This window comes from Choloepus didactylus, chromosome 9 (assembly GCF_015220235.1).
Source record: "Choloepus didactylus isolate mChoDid1 chromosome 9, mChoDid1.pri, whole genome shotgun sequence".
Classification (NCBI taxonomy): domain Eukaryota; kingdom Metazoa; phylum Chordata; class Mammalia; order Pilosa; family Megalonychidae; genus Choloepus; species Choloepus didactylus.
This window is the reverse complement of record NC_051315.1, coordinates 108439753-108456181: the sequence shown is the minus strand read 5'-3', so window position 1 is coordinate 108456181 and position 16429 is coordinate 108439753. Positions and strand designations below refer to the sequence as shown.

Genomic DNA, 16429 nt, shown 5'->3' with positions numbered 1-16429 from the left:
CAGGAAGCTGTTCATCACTTAACCCAGTGTTTCCCAGAGTGACTGGTTTCATGATCGCATTGTATGGAAAATAGTGCATCCTATATCCCTGTATTACAGCTTCATATTTCTCATTAGCACAATAAAGGCTCATACGTTCTGAGAGATCCTACAATAAAGAAGATTATTTAATTTTGTTCATCCTGGAATTTGCACATCTATTTGACTGTGGAAATGTTTTTTTTTTCCATATAAAAATACTAAATCAAGGAGTGTGTGTTCCTAAGAGCACACTCTGACAATGGTTTCATGATTTTTCTCTCTAGGGGATATTAGTTCCTGGAAGCTGATTACTGACTCATATTTTTCTGTTTCTCTCAGCATTTAGTCCTGCACTATGTATCTTCTAAATGCTCAATGAATATTTGTTGAATGAAACAAAGTTTGGAGTAATGGAGAAGTAGAGTTTTTCTTTTTTTAAAAATTTACTTTAAAAATCATTTTAATTCTCATTGTGGTAACACATATATAACACAAAATTTCCCATTTTCACCATTTTAAATGTACAATTCAGTGGTGTTAATTACATTCCCAATGTTGTACTACCCTCACCACCACCTATTGCCAAAACTTTTTCAGCATCCCAAAGAGAAACACCATACCCATAAAGCAATAAAGTTGTATTCTGCGACCCCTCCCCACCCCTCTCCCCTAATAGAGGAGTTTAACATGTTTTTCTTATCATTCGGGGCTCTGGTCAAAGTAAGGCAAAAAAGGCAAAGTAAGGTAAAAACAAAACAAAACTAGGGCCTGAAATGCAGTTTGGTAACCTGTGGGTTTCAATTAAATATGCCATATTTTTATTCCATTTGTTTAGAGGGCAGCAATTTTATTACACTTGTATATTCCCATTTATTTTTCTTCTTAAATGGACTTGGAATTGCTGTTTAAATAGTTTCAAAAGCACCTGAATATGGACTCGTGTCAATGGAAGGAAGCTTGTGTGCATATTTTCAGATGTGCACATGTAGTATCTATTTCTACAACCCATATACATCATTTAAACTAGATTTCTTTCAAAAGGAACTTGAATATTATTTGGATTTAAAAACCATATGTTGGGGTAAAAGTTTAGAAATAATGAGACCAAAATGATATAATGACATAAAGTTATAATCTTGTAGTGGTCTTTTCTCTGGATATGCTAAATACAGTTTGATTTATTGGAATGACTTTTTAACCATACTCTTAATTCACTGCAGACATTTGGGCCTAAAGTTTTGTTTCTTTGCTATACTTGAGATAGAGTCCAAATACTGTATATGCTTGCACATATATATTATTTTATAGGAGAGACTTTTCATTTAAAATTCTGAGGAGTGTAAAGGAGAAGATATTTGGAAAAAAACTAAATTGAGAGTCATTGCATTACCCAACAAATACCGGAATTTCTAAAGGAAGTTGGATCTGCTGAAAAGAGTCTTTTTGTTCCTGAGATGGGTTGGTTGGGGCAATAAAGGTCTTTGGTTTTGTGTTCCTTGGGTTATGTCTTTTAAAGAGGAAATGCTGCTACTGCCAGGCATTGATAGGGTTGGGGTTCATGCTGTGTGCAGCATTAGTCATGTCTCTCTGGGCTGACCCCTTGTCTCATACCCTGTGGGAGGGTGGTGCTCCTCTGAGGTTCATGTTTGGATGAGTTACCAGCCACAGTGAAGTACCCCTCTTGAATCAGTCCTTTGGATCGTGGAGCAAAATAAGAAAAGCGTCCTTCATTCACATGTTTTTCCATCAGTCTTGCTTGACTGGGTGTGGTGGCTTCATTTCCTCAGATGAGGAACAGGGAATCTGTCACTCTTCTTCAATCTTTAAAAATAGAAGGTACTGGGTGGGGAGGCAGGGAGGTGGTTAAACCCTCCAGAATATAAAGTCTTAAAAGCATTTCCATACATGCAGTGTTTAATATATAATTAGCAATGTGCCTATCTTTTTTAGGCACCTTTCACATTCATAATCTTTGTGCACAATGGTTTGAGAATTACTTAGTTGAACTGTAAGGGTCTTGTTTCATGTTGTAGGCTGAACCAGTTAAACTGCTGATGTGTGACCACTTTCGACCTACCAAAACAGCAGTTTGAGATGATTCAGTCTAGCGCAAGTGAAGAACAAATTCTGCTTGAGTCCTTTCCTTTGATGCATCTTCATCTTCCTGCTAGTGCAGATTGCCTTCATCTCTAACTATAAATTAGGAGGGAGGAGGACTCAGCTTGGGGGGTGTTGAATGGGTTGTTATAGCTAGCCTAGGCTCTTGGGTAAGGATGGCCAGCCTTGGGCACAATTAATTCATCCACAGAAGGTAGACATTGAGCAAAGTATCTCAAGGAAGTAATGGATTTAGATGGTGTCCGGATCATCTAAACAGCACAAAAGTGACATTTATCATTGAGGGTAAGTTTATGGAGCCAAAGCTAAACTCAGATCAGGACCTGACTCTATGTTAAGCTATTTTGACATCTGGCTTAATTTTTTTATGTGACCCTTTAAACATTAGGAGAGTGAAAATATAAGAGAAACACATATCCTTATGGAAAAAAGAACAAGTAGAATTATTTTACTGCATAGGAAGATGGAGACAGGGCTTGGGAAATATTGGAATTTTGGAGATAGGAATGAAAATGAAGGAATTAAAATAAACAAGTAGTAGGGATAATTGCCAGGCACTTAGCACCATACAAAGTCAGGGTGTTCTTGGACAATGCTAGTGGCTGTTGCGGGAGGGAAGAATGATTTGAGGAGCTTGTACTTTTTCTTACAACACTCCTTCAAGCTTGGAAAAGTCTAATCAAACACCTGGCCTTCCAGAAGTTGGAAACTGGATGATTAAGACAAAAATATTTTGTAGAGTGCAACAAACTGTATCATTTCTGAATTCAGTTCATAGCCAATATACAATTTGACAGAAAGGTCCACTTGATAAGGGATCCATTTACACATCTACCTTTCCTTTAATTGGAGCTCAGTTTTTTTTTTAATCCCTCAATCAATTTTCAGTGTTGACCTTAAGCAGGAAATTTTATTAAATGGCTAGAGTGTTTTCTAAGGGAGAAGTAGATGTAGTTCTATTTCTATTCTGTATAATTTCCATTTATATTATTTTATAAACTTAGTATTATATGCTCAGAATATCGTATTTCTACTGCATGTTACCAGAAATTTCCTGACACATACTGATCATGGAATGAAGGAATGAATGTTGCGAACACATAGTTAACTCATGATGGTTAAGCGACTTCGTGATCTAAAGGTGCCGAAATGCAATATACCAGAGAAATGGGTTGGCTTTTACAATGGGAATTTTTAACTTCCAAGTTTACAATTCTGAGGCCATGAAAATGTCCAAATCAGGGTATCAACAGGGTGATGCCTGGACTCTGAAGACAGGCTGCCGGCATCCTCAGCTCCTCTGTCACATGGGAAGGCATATGGGTGTCTGCTGGTTTCTCCCTTCTCTCCTGTGTTTTGTTGCTTCCAGCTTCTGGCTTTGGTGGCTTCCTCTCAGAGCTTCTGTAGGTTTCTCTGTTTTAGCTTCAGTCTCTCTTAGCTTCTGTGTGTGTCCTTCTCTCTAAGCTTCTCTGGCTTTTCTCTCTGAGCTTCCCTGGGGCTTTTTTCTATCTTTTATCCTCTTATAAAGGACTCCAGTAAGAGGATTAAGACCCAACCTGAATGAGGTAGATCACATCTGAAGGTCACCGAAAGAGCCTACTTAAAATGTATCCACACCCTCGGGAATGGATTAACTTTAAGAATGTGCTTTTCTGGGGTGCATAAGCTTCAAACCACCATAGCGACTGTGCTGTTTTCCCTTCAGAACTGAAAATGCTGGGGAGCCCTGGGTTCCTGGTGGGCCCACAGTCACTGTAAGGGCTTTATCGCCTCTGTCTCTGCAGGGGCAGCTTCTTGCCTCGTGTTGCCTTATCCTCAGGCCATTTCTTGCCTGCCTCTGGAGGAATGCTGGGCAGACGTTTTTAGGACAGAATTTCCTGGATCTGAATCCACCTCTTCTTGCAGGCCAACCATCAAATGTTTCCTTTGGAATATGTCCCATTTTGCAGCAAGTCTACCTGACCCTGATACAAGTTCTGATAGACAAGTTTGAAACTAAGGGTCCAAGGTAGATCCTAGAGTACTTGTTTTTATGAATCCTAGACAAAACCTGAATCCAAAAGAAAAATAAAATCTAAAGTTGGGGAGACTGTTTTTGGTCAGGAGGCTAAATCAGATTGCTCAACTCTCACTATCTGAGCAAGTTTCCATTTTTGGCTTAGGGCTGTAGAGTAAATCTTACTGTGTTCAATATGGAAAACAGTGTTGAAGGGAGTGATGTGGCTTAGAGTCCTACCCACTCTGTTCCTTTTGTTCCTCCTGCTTTCCTGAGACACTTTGAATGATTTCACAGAGCCTAGGGGTTGCACAGAGCCTGGGATGAAAAGCAATGGAATGGTAAGCCAAGATTCCTGACGATCCTTTAAGATTTAAGATCTACATTATAAATATAGATTTGCTCAGAGATAAGATTACAAAATAAGTTAGGAAGCATGTGGCAACAGGCTTGGTTTAATTGAGTACATCCTTGGGTGAACCAGGCAGCTTTTTGACTCCCTAAACATATTGAACATATTGTACAAATGGGTTGGAGAGAGAGGAAAAATAATACATAAGGTAGGAAACAGTCCCAGGCTTGGCTCATTCTGTCTTTAGAGGATGAGAGTATTTGCTCACCGAATGAAGAAAGGACTGATGACTATGATCTCAAACCCAAGCCCTCTTAAATGGTTGGCCAACTTTCAGCATATACTTTATAGTCAACACAGAGTTCTTTCTCCTCCAAGAACTCGTAATCAATTTGGGATACAAGACATAGACATATGAAACAGATAGCTATCAATACAAGGCAGTCCATGGTAAACATTTATGGAAGGGCAGAAATCCTCACTGCTGGACGGTTACTTGGGGGCTGAAATAGTCAAGGAAGATTTTCTGATTAAAAACTCTTATGAGAAGAAAAGAAGGAGACTGTAAGATTCTTTGTGCTAACTTCGTTCTTCTCTTTGCGAAGAATAGGCCTAGATGTTTAGAGGATGCACATGGAAATAAGGAATCTTAGCCCTGTGGTGAGGCCTCTGCTATGCAGGGAAAGTTGAAAAACTGGGTTTCCTGGGAAGACCAGAAACCGTGGAACAGCTCGTCTCAGTTGATGACAAAGCTCAAAGGATCTTTGTCTTACTTCCTTGCCAGCAGCAGTTAAGTAGTTTGTGGATAATTATTCTTGGGCTCCTCATTAACATGACTTGGTCATGTGGTTCTCACACGTGTGGATCCTCTGTTACATGCCCTTTTTCGTCTGCTGCAGCTCACATTCAGAGCTTACCTATCTCCTCGAAATGGCTGATCTCAGTTAGGGGCCCACCCCGATCCAGTCAGGTGTGGTCAAGAAAGCAGATTCAGAGTACAAACATGGAAATTTGTCCATCAGCAACACTTTATTTATTCAATGTGTTATCCCAGGGAAAAGAGGGGAAGGGGAAAGGGTCAGCATGTGTTACAAAATGATAGCAGAAGGGAAAGGAAGTGCCCAGTATAAAATCAACCATCAAATAAACACCCCAGTGATAGGGTCACCAAAGCTCAAGGGAGCTCAGTCTCCAGCCGTTCAGGAATGAGGGGACGGGATTAGGGAAAGAACAGATAGGTACATGCTTTCCTACCCTCCCTTCATCCCCATAAATTCAAGATTCCACTCAAAGCTTTGGTTTCTAGCAGTAAACATGGAGTTACATTCTTCAGTCTCTTATTAAACAATCTTGTGGCCACTTTGACATAGTTTCTTGCACCTGCATAAAAGTTTATGAGTGACTTGGATATATATTCATTTATCTTCCCTTTTTTGATCTCTTACCTCTACCTTCTTCTACATGGAACCCCCCCCCCCCATTGTTTTTCTCTATCCCAGGATTAACGATTAAGTAGGTTTGGTCAATCCAAGAATAGCAGCACTGATCTTTTGGCATGAATCATGTCGAGAAATTGTCATAACTCAGAGCGTTGGGAATGAGGGATGGAGTGTTCCTAGAATTTTCAGGTTTTTTGTACAAGTCATTGAAGAGTTGTGGAGATATCCCCCAAATTAAATGTGTGTGGGGGGGTTGGGGAGGGAGAACTGAAGAAAGGTGATGGGGTAAGTTTTTAGGACAGCAGATCTAGTCCAAATTAGGAAATAGGGGAAGGAGAACATGAAAGAAAGGGTGGTTCAGGATCCCCACTTCAAAGAGAGGCCCCCAAGCATGTTTCAGATCCTTTTGCTTGATGCTGAATCTTGTCAAAAATACCTTTGGCTATTTTTCTTTCAACAAAAAAAGAAGTTTGTGAACAATAAAAATTCCAAAAGAACCAACCTGTTATATTTACACAAATTAGGCCACTTAGCAATTACCAGATCAGCAACTTGTGAAGTTCTACAAAACCCAGACAAATGCATAACTTAGAGGGGGGCAGCATTTGGGGGAGATAAGAACCAGGGATTAGACACACATCACCCAATGCGTTCCACTGCATCTGCCCCATTTCAACACAGTAAGGTAGGTTTGCAGTGATCCCACAGCACGGGATCACTTTTCTCGCAGAAACTCTGACACTATAATCACTACCAGCTGGGTAGTACATTGGCTCTGGATGTCACAAAGAAGCCTTCACTTATGGTCTCTCTGGAAGCCAAGCAAGAAAAGTCCCAGAATTTTGAAAGGTCAAGGATTTTAGTCTTTGCTTCATGCATCCTTATACACACACACACACACACACACACAGATGCACGCATGCACACACACACACCGTCCATTGCGCATGTCAGGCCTAGCTTAATCCAGTGAAGGAAGGATCTAGTGTGCCAAGCAAGTCGTGCACCCTAGGATTAAGAGGTTGGGAACAGGACTCCCTTATTACATATACAAATAACTCTCACCTAACTTTGGCTTCTTCTCTTGACCTTTGACCTGTGCTAGCCTCTCCTAACCTCTCTGTACCATCTTCTCATTTAAACTGAGTTCCAGTCTTCCAATAGGAGAGCAAGACATGGGGCAACCCAATTAAAACGTAGTCTCCCACGAAAGAGAGGGATTTCAAGCGGAGACTATGTCAGAAAAGCCAGCTCTAATTGACAGTTGGCAAAAATGAGATAGTTCAAATAGTTGTTCTTTGTGGTAATAAAGAAACAACAATAAAAAAGTATTCCTGCCGTGCAGACCTGGAGCTACTGCTGACTTATCTCTGAGATTGCTCATGTACCTGAGAATGCAGTGCAGGAATGAGGGCCTTAGATTAAAATGTACAAAAATACAAAACCAGAATATTTATATTAAGAAAAAAGAAGTTAAAATGCATAGAATATATCATTCGTGCACAGCTAGTGTAGTTGGCATCCTGGATAAAGTGGGACCCAAGGTGCAGTTATCCAAGGGAGCGAATAAATATAATCGTATTGGCCCAGAATGGGATAGGAGTGAACTTAGGAGCAGTAAGTCTGTAGCTGTCCCACCAACCACCTTTTTGTCTGTCATCACAACCCACTGCTTGGGACAGTCCCCAGCACCCTGTCCCAAGAGTGGGTTTTGAGGAAACAAGACCTGGAAAAACCCTGCCCCATCCCTGAGAGATTCCTTCCCACAGAATGTAGTGGCTCCTGGGTTGGGCCCATCAATCTATTCTAATACTGTGGCATGAGAACTTTTTATAAACCCTCTTTCAAAGGAAAACAACTCCCCTATGCAGACCACTGTCAAAAACCTGGAGATTCTAGGGGTATTTCATGCAGGCTCTAGGGGTATTTTTCCTGAAATTCCTCACTTGTATGTGGATAGAGCATGGTTGGCGTTCCCTTGCCTCACCTCTTTCCCCCACCAGGATGGAGGAGGTGGTGATGCTGTGGACCCCAGCCTGAGATACGTGGCAGTGCCAGCTACCCCCTCCTCACCCTATCCCACTTTCTTCTCTCTGCTGATTGAGGCCTGCCCTTTGGAACTTCCTGATCACAAAAGGATTGCCCCCATGCACTGTGGCTCAGTTCTGGGCCTCTGGGAGCAGGGCAGGGCTGTGGATCTCTTCTTCCTCCCAAAAGTAGGAGGACTTTCCCTGTGAGCTGGGGAGTGCTGAGCTTTCAGTGGCTATGAAGCCACCATATGGCTGATGCTGTGGCAGAAGTGACACTTCTTGGGTTGGGGTGGCAGCTTCTATTTCTTGGCTTGATGGTCTAGATCGCCACAGTTGTAGCACCTGTCTCCTTTGGATCTGCGCTTCTGCGTGTTCGTCCCCTTAGGCCGCCTCTCACTCCCAATACAGAACACCCCACCAGGCCCAGTGACGCGGATAGATTCCAGGCCCTTGGCGGGCTTCTTAAAGGTGAACTCCACTGCCTCACTCTCCTTGTGCAGCTTACTCTGATGCACAAAGACGTCCACTGGGGGGTCGAGTGTGACTGTGGTGTGGGCTGTCACAGACAGGAAGCCAAACCCTATGCACTTGTTGAGCCACTTAGAGATGCCTGAACCGTGTAGCAGCTATGGCCCTTCTATCTCTTCTGCAGCTCCATGGCATCACCCACTCCTCCGCCTTGGTGGGAGAAAGGGGGTGAGGCAAAGGAACTCCAACCATGTTCCATCCAAATACAGGTGAGGGCCTTCAGGAGACATGCCCCTAGAGCCTGCATGAAATACTCTAGAATCTCCAGTTTTTTTTAGTGGCCTGCGTAGGGGAGTTGTTTTCCTTTGAAAGAGGATTTATAGAAATTAGCAAAACAAATTAATTCTGCTTTATTTTTCGTATTTGTCTTTTAAGATCTTTTGGGGGGAATTGTATATTTGTGTATATATATGTCAATGCCTGTTTTTCAAGAAAATCACATTTTATTATTAAAAAACATTAATTTTTTGATATGCTGATACAGTAAAACTGCCTATCTTGCATTCTAGAAGTAGCCCCAAAGAGGAAGCCTACAGTTTCTTTTCAAAATGATGGATCATTTTTAAATTAATATGAAACATTCTTTGAAGGCACTAGAAAGGCCTTGGAAAGAAATAAACATTATCTTACTAAGAAGAGAATTGTAAGTTCTTAAAAATGGTCATGACCTCTCAAAGCCATTTTGCCCCAACGTGGACAGAGTCCGTAAAAGTCATCAAATGCCACTTTGAAGCCTGACAGGGAGGCTGAGACGGCTGAGTGTCTTGAACAGAAATTAAACGGGACGAGCCTCAGCTTTTGCTGGGAAGAAAAAGAGTGAGAAGAGGATTTCTCTGAAGAGAATGTCACAGTGGAAGGTACCCAATGGGACATTGTTGCTAAGTAGAGGTGGGATTTTTTCCCTTTATATTGACTTCAAGGGAGAGGTTATTTTTAATATATGATAATGACCAGGAGAGCTGGGGAGGCGGTGGATATAATTCCATGCTTTTGACCCTTTGGCATCAGCTACTCTGAATCTCCTTCCCTTAAGGTTTACTTTCTTGTCAATATTTTCTTCCCAGCTAGGCCCAAACTGCTTCCCTCTTTTGTTACTTTGTATTTTTAACTTTTCTGTTATTGTCTTTGCCTCCTGCTAAAATTTCTAATAGAAGTGTTTTATTTTTTTTTAAACAATTCTAAGATAAAGGCATTTGAAGAATCAAAGTGTATTTTTTTTTGTCTCTGGACTCTTTACCCTCCTCCCTAACATCCAATGCAATTGTTTCTCTATTGTATACTTATATTTTAAGTGACCTATATTCATGATACTATGGACTTGGCATACACAAATAATTAGTCATTTAAAATGAAGAAGTAGTGATTTTTACTCTCAACCAGTCCTGCCCCTATTCCTCATCCATACTCTTTGCTTTGGAATTGTTTTCAAAGGTTTTTCAATAATCCTTTCATTCTATCATCATATAAATTGTTTTGTTTTAATTTCACATTTATCAGTTAAAGGGCTAGTGAGGTACAGTGGAGAATTCGAATTATTTTCTGTATATATATTTTTTTCATTTAGTCATCACAGTAACCATATGGGGTAGATATTCTTACTCCTGTTTTGTAACATTCTCAGTCTCACACAGCTGATAAGTGATGGAGCCTGGATACAAAACTCAAAACCTGTGGATTTAATGACTACACTTTTTCTTATTTGATAACTGCTATTTGTGGAGTACTTACTGCATACCAGGCAGTTTTAAATCCATTGTCACATAAATTATCTCACAACTCTATGAGGATTTAAATGAATACATAACTTATTACCTCATCTGTAAAAATAAAACTAGTAATAATACTTGTTACAGTTACTGTGACGATTTCATGGGAGAATGTATTTGAAAATAATTTTTAAACCATGAAGAATGATGCAATCACAAACGTTGCAAACATGGAAACTTCATTTACTCTGCTAATTAGACAGTTTTCCAGATGAGAAATCCCAGGAACTGAGAGGTAGATGTAAATTTAGCCAGTGCAGTATTAATCAAGTGCCTGGTGTGAGCCAGGTGCTGTTCTCAGCACTTGGCGGAGTGATTTGCTGAAAGTTTTGGGTTCATTTGGTGTAGACTTGGAATTAGAACTGGCTGTATTGACACCAGATGAATAGAAGACTTTCTAAGACATTCCCTACCCCAGAGGTGAGAAATAAACTGAAGAATGTTTATAGCCAGAGTTGATTCTGAATTTAAGAATGAAATTTCTTTCTTGCTGACTTTCCCTTCCAGAATGTTGCACTGGATGCATTGCCTTTTGCTGGGCATTTCCTGATCCTGCATTGTAATATGCATTTCCACTGTGAGAGATGCTATCCAGATTCCTTTAGCTCTGTTGGGAAAATCTTGCTGTAGGGGCTTCTTGTTATTTATTTATTGGTTAAATTTCTAATTTCAAATGAAAATAGAAGCAAAATGTTCAATTTGAAAGCATTCATGGTTTGAGTGTGGCCATGCTTGTTCTGCAGGCACTCAAGTGTCACATACGTTTTTTGGGGGAACACAGCCTCACCCAAAGCAAGGCGTGGGCCACCAGTTTAGATTTTTGTCAGCTGGGGTATACTCTGTAGGGAGGAGGATGGTCCCCTGCCCTTTTTCCCAGGTGATGAGACAGAATGCTCTAGGACTCTAGGCAGGGATAAGCAGCCACTGGGTTTATCTTCCCACTTGTGTTGTAGATTCTCACTGTGTCCTCAGATGGGGAAGGTCATTATACTGTGTCACTAGACTGGATGATGCTTGCAAGAACGTGGCTGCTGTGTCTAAGCAGGGATATATTTGAGATAACGAGGAACCGACTCCTACCAGGGAAAAGAAGCTTTTCATCGCCGGCCTCTGGGGCTCCTGCCAAACAAACCCAATGCTGAGCTAATCACAATTTTAAAAAGTGATACTCAAGTAACAATTTAAGGGAAAAGGAAGATTATTTGGCAAAAAACACACACAAACCCACACACACCACTAAAGAACCAAACAAAACCCCCACAAAACCCAATATTTAGAATAATCTGGATGAATGATGAGTAAATGCAAAAGTATTAACATGAATGCAAATTTCTATTCAAGAGCTCTACTGCAAATTTATAGAAAATTTGTGATTTCCCTAGAGGAAAAGTTAGTAATTATTTAATTTATATTAAAAATAATCACATTTAAGTTTACTTTTCAGGTGGTGTGTGTGTGTGTGTGTGTGTGTGTGTGTGTGTGTGCGCACGCACGTGTGTGTGTGAGGCGGTGGGGCACTTTATTCATTCATCTCAAATTATTGAGAAGTCTATAGCTTGGGTGGAATATGGTTTCAATCAGTCCTGAATGGTTTTCCAGATGTCTTATTATTTGGAACAGATAGGAGAAGAGATGGCAATAATATTAATAAAATTAACAGTGATGATAATGGTAATAATAATTACATTTGTATAGTGCTTTACAGAGTTCATTTGCAAAATTGATCTCTTTTGACCTTTAAAACTCTCAGGGAAGTTTTTGACTTGTGGTCCAAGCAGGACAGGGGTTATTATGTTATTTTTTATGATTAATGAGCTATGTATTACCATAAGATAATTAAGAGAAATTAAATATTTTATCATAGCCATATAAAAGCCTAAAGTCAAATATTTTTTAATTAATAAAGTGAAAAGGATTATAGTTTCAGAATGTGGTGCATTTCCAGTAAAAACTGTCCCAGTAGGCAGCAAGTATTATGCTGAGAAAGGTATTTAAACACCTAGAGCTATATAGAGTCTATGAAGAGTGTAGCACACGGTCAAGTGCCCAAAACTCATTTAATCCCTTCCTCACCTGAGCATGGCTGTGTCTTTAGTGCCCATCACTGTGCTAGGTTATCTGGAGGACACAAGTACATTTAGGACAGGCTCCCTGCCCTCATGTTGCATATGATCTAACTGGAGAGACACGGCATGGTCATCCCCGAGCCAGTCACCATGGCCAGAACTGCCTGCATCAGGCTCCCCTCACTATTAGAAGGGTGAATGAATGATGGGCAAAAAAGACAGCAGAAGTCCATTGCATATCTTTTTTCTGATGTCCGTAAAGTTAAGAAGTCCCAGGTACCCCTGCCCTCCAAAGCCCTCCCTCTTTCTTTTAAAATTCAGTTTTATTAAGATATATTCACAAACCATACAGTCATCCACAGTGTACAATCAGTTGTTCATGGTACCATTGTATAGCTCTGCATTCATCACCACAAATTTTGAACATTTTCATTATTGCAAAAAAAATATGAATAACAATAAAAATTAAAGTAAAAAAGAACACCCAAAACGTCCCATAAACCACCTTCTCCCCATCACTCACTGTTGTTCATTTACTTTTTGTCCTCATTTTTCTACTCATCTGTCCATACACTGGACAAAGAGAGCGGGAGGGAGAAAATTTTTACAATCACATGGTCACACGGTGTAAGCTATATAATTATTCAGTCATCTTCAAGAATCAAGGCTGTTCAACAGTTTCAGGTATTTCCTTCTAACTATTCTAATACACGAAAAACTAAAAACGGCTATCTATATAATGCATAAGAATAACCTCCAGAATGACCTCTTGACTCTATTTGTGATCTCTCAGCCACTGAAATTTTATTTTGTTTCAATTCTTTTCCTCCTTTTGGTCCAAGAAGGCTTTTCAATTCCATGATGCCATGGCCACGCTCATCCCTGTGAGTCATGTCCCACATTGCCAGGAAGATTTACACCCCTAGGAGTCATGTCCCATGTAGGGGGGAGGGCAGTGAGTTTACCTGCTGAGTTGACTTAGAGAGAGAAGCCACATCTGAGCAACAAAAGAGGTTCTCTGGGGGTGAACTCTTAGGTGCAATTATAAGTAGGCTTAGCCTCTCCTTTTTAGTGACACAACATCCTCCCTCTTACCCTCATCTTTGCTCTCTCCCAGTGAAATCTTGGCATCATTAGTTGCAAAATGGAATGTACTTCCCCTAGAAACAGGTTATAAATGCTATCTGTTTAAAAACATTTGAAGCACAAAAATACAAGAAAATATGAAAAAATCTTATGTAGAGTGTAAAAGTTAACTATATCTTTAACTTTTTGAGGAATTGCCAAATTGTTTTCCACAAAAGTAGCACCATTTTACATTCCCACTAGCCATATATGAAGGTTCCAATTTCTTCACAGCCTCAACAACTCTTGTTATTTTCTGTCTTTTTGATTACAGCTATTATCTTAGTTTTCCAGGCTGTGATGACAAACACCACAGAGTGGGTTGGCTTAATAACTGGAATTTATTAGCTCATGGTTTGGAGGCCGGATGTTCTTAATCAAGATATTGGCAAGACTTGTTTTCTCCTGGACTCTGCAGTGTTCCCTGGGGTTCCTTGGCTTGTATCTCTACTTCCATCATGTTAATCTTTTTCTCCTATGTCTCTCTTTTGCTTTCCACTGACTTCCTGCTTTTTTTGTGTGGCCTTCTCTCTTTCTGGCTTCCAGTTTCTTCTCTTTGTAAAGCCTCCAGTAAAATGGATTAACCAACCCTCATTCAGTTGGGTCACACCTTAACTAAAAAAATAACATCTTCAAGAGGATCTGTATACCATGGGTTCATACCAGCAGGAATGCAGATTAAGATTAAGAACTTGTATAAATTGGTGTACATAATTCAGTCTACCACAGCCGTCTAGTGTGTGTAAAGTGGCTTCTCATTGTAGTTTTGATTTGCATTTTCTTATGACTAATGAAGTTAAGCACATTTTTAAAATGACTTTTTTGGCCATTTGTATATCTTCTTTGGAGAAATTTCTATCCAACTCCTTGGCCCATTTTTTTTTTATTCAATTTTATTGAGACATACATACCATACTATCATCCAAAATGTACAATCAGTTGTTCACAGTACCATCATATAGTTGTGCATTCATCACCCCAATCTATTTTTTGAACATTTTCCTTGTACCAGAAAAAGTGAAAATAAGAATGAAAAATAAAAGTAAAGAAGAACACCCAAAACACCCCCCCACCCTATTTTTCATTTAGTTTTTTTTTGTCCCATTGTTCTACTCATCCATCTATACACTGGGTAAAGGGAGTGCAATCCACAAGGCTTTCACAATCACACTCTCACCCCTTGTAAGCTACATTGTTACACAATCGTCTTCAAGAGTCAAGGCTACTGGGTTGAAGTTTGATAGTTTCAGATATTATTTCTAGCTATTCCAATGCATTAACCCTAAAATGGGTTATCTATATAGTGCATAAGAATGTCACCCAGAGTGACCTCTCGACTCCATTTGGAATCTCTCAGCCACTGAAACTTTATTTTGTTTCATTTCATATCCCCCTTTTGGCTAAGATGATGTTCTCTATCCCACGATGTCAGGTCCAGATTCATCCCCTGGAGTCATATCCCATGTTACCAGGGAGATTTACACCCCTGGGAGTCAGGTCCCATGTAGGGGCGAGGGCAGTGAGTTCACCTGCCAAGTTGGCTTGGCTAGGGAGAGAGGGCCACATCTGAGTGATAAAGAGGCACGCAGGGGGAGACTCTTAGGCACAATTATAAGCAGGCTGATCCTCTCCTTTGCAGTGATGAGCTTCATGAGGGCAAGTCCCGTGATAGAGGGCTTGGCACATCAAACCACCAGTCCTCAATGTTTGTGAGAACATCAGCAACAGTCCAGGTGAGGAAGCCCAACATCTCTGCATTTCCCCCAGCTCCTCAGGGGGGGCCTGCATATATGTTTTTATTCTCTGTCCATATTGCTTTGGGATGTGTCGCTATTTCACACTAAACTCAATTCTAAGTTTACACATTGTAGTTAGTCCATAAAATGCAATCAGTATTGTCCTTTACCCTTTGGCCTGATTTGCCCTAGTTGTAACCACGTCTGCTTCATTCATATCTCTAGTTGAAGTCTGGATTCTTTTTCTGCTTTTTTAACAGTTGCTGTAAGTGCTAATACTGGCATTCATATCTCACAGTTCTAGCTCTTGAGTTTAAGGTGTCACACAGATACCCAAAGTTCCAGGGATTGATCAGGTTATACACAAAGGGAGCAGCGTCTCGGAATCTGGAGATAACAACTCAGGAATAGATGTGACTGCTGTAAGAGCTTACTATCTAGGGACCATTACAATAAGCGTTCCCCTGATAAGCCATGCGCCAAGTTTCAATTCTGAGTTTACACATTGTAGTTAGTCCATATTGGTGAGGCATTATAGTGTTTGCCTTTGTTTCTGGCGTAGTTCACTCAAAATACTGTCTACAGGTTCCATTAATCTTGTTGTGTGTCTCACAGCTTCACTCCTTCTTGCGGTAGCTCAATATTTCATTGTATGCACATACCACAGTTCACCATTCTGTTCCTCAGTCAGTGTACCCTTGGGTCACCTCCATCCATTGCAAATCATGTATACTCTCTCTATAAACAGCAGCGTGCAAACGTCCATTCATGTCGCTGCTCTCAGATCCTCCAAGTAAATGCCCCCAATGAGGTTGCAGGACCTTATGGCACCCACATGCTTACTTCATGTGGAACCACCCCATTGTCCTCCAGAAAGGCTATACCATTCTGCCTCCTAACCAACAGTAAATACATACAACCTTCTCCCCATGTTTTCTCCAGCACTTTTATCCCTGTTTATATTTTTCCATACAATTTTATAGTGCTGTGTTCACATATCATATAGTAGGCAATCAGTTGTTCATGGTATCATCATACAGTTGTGCATTTATGATCACAGTCAGCACTTGAACATGTTGATTACCATGAAAAAACATTTTTTTTAACAAATAATAAAAAAAGATAAAAAGAAAAATAAAATATCATACAATACAATATAATAGTAGGGTCAGACAACAGCACCACCACCAAGAATCCCGTATCCCTCCCTTATATCCCCCTCTCATACTTATTTAGCTTTGGTAAATTGCCT

At 40.3% G+C, this 16429-nt stretch overlaps 1 pseudogene; it reads right to left on the bottom strand.

The window, feature by feature from the left end:
* Positions 1-8085: 8085 nt before the first annotated feature.
* The window catches only part of LOC119543822, a 31966-nt pseudogene continuing 23622 nt past the window's right edge, over positions 8086-16429 (bottom strand).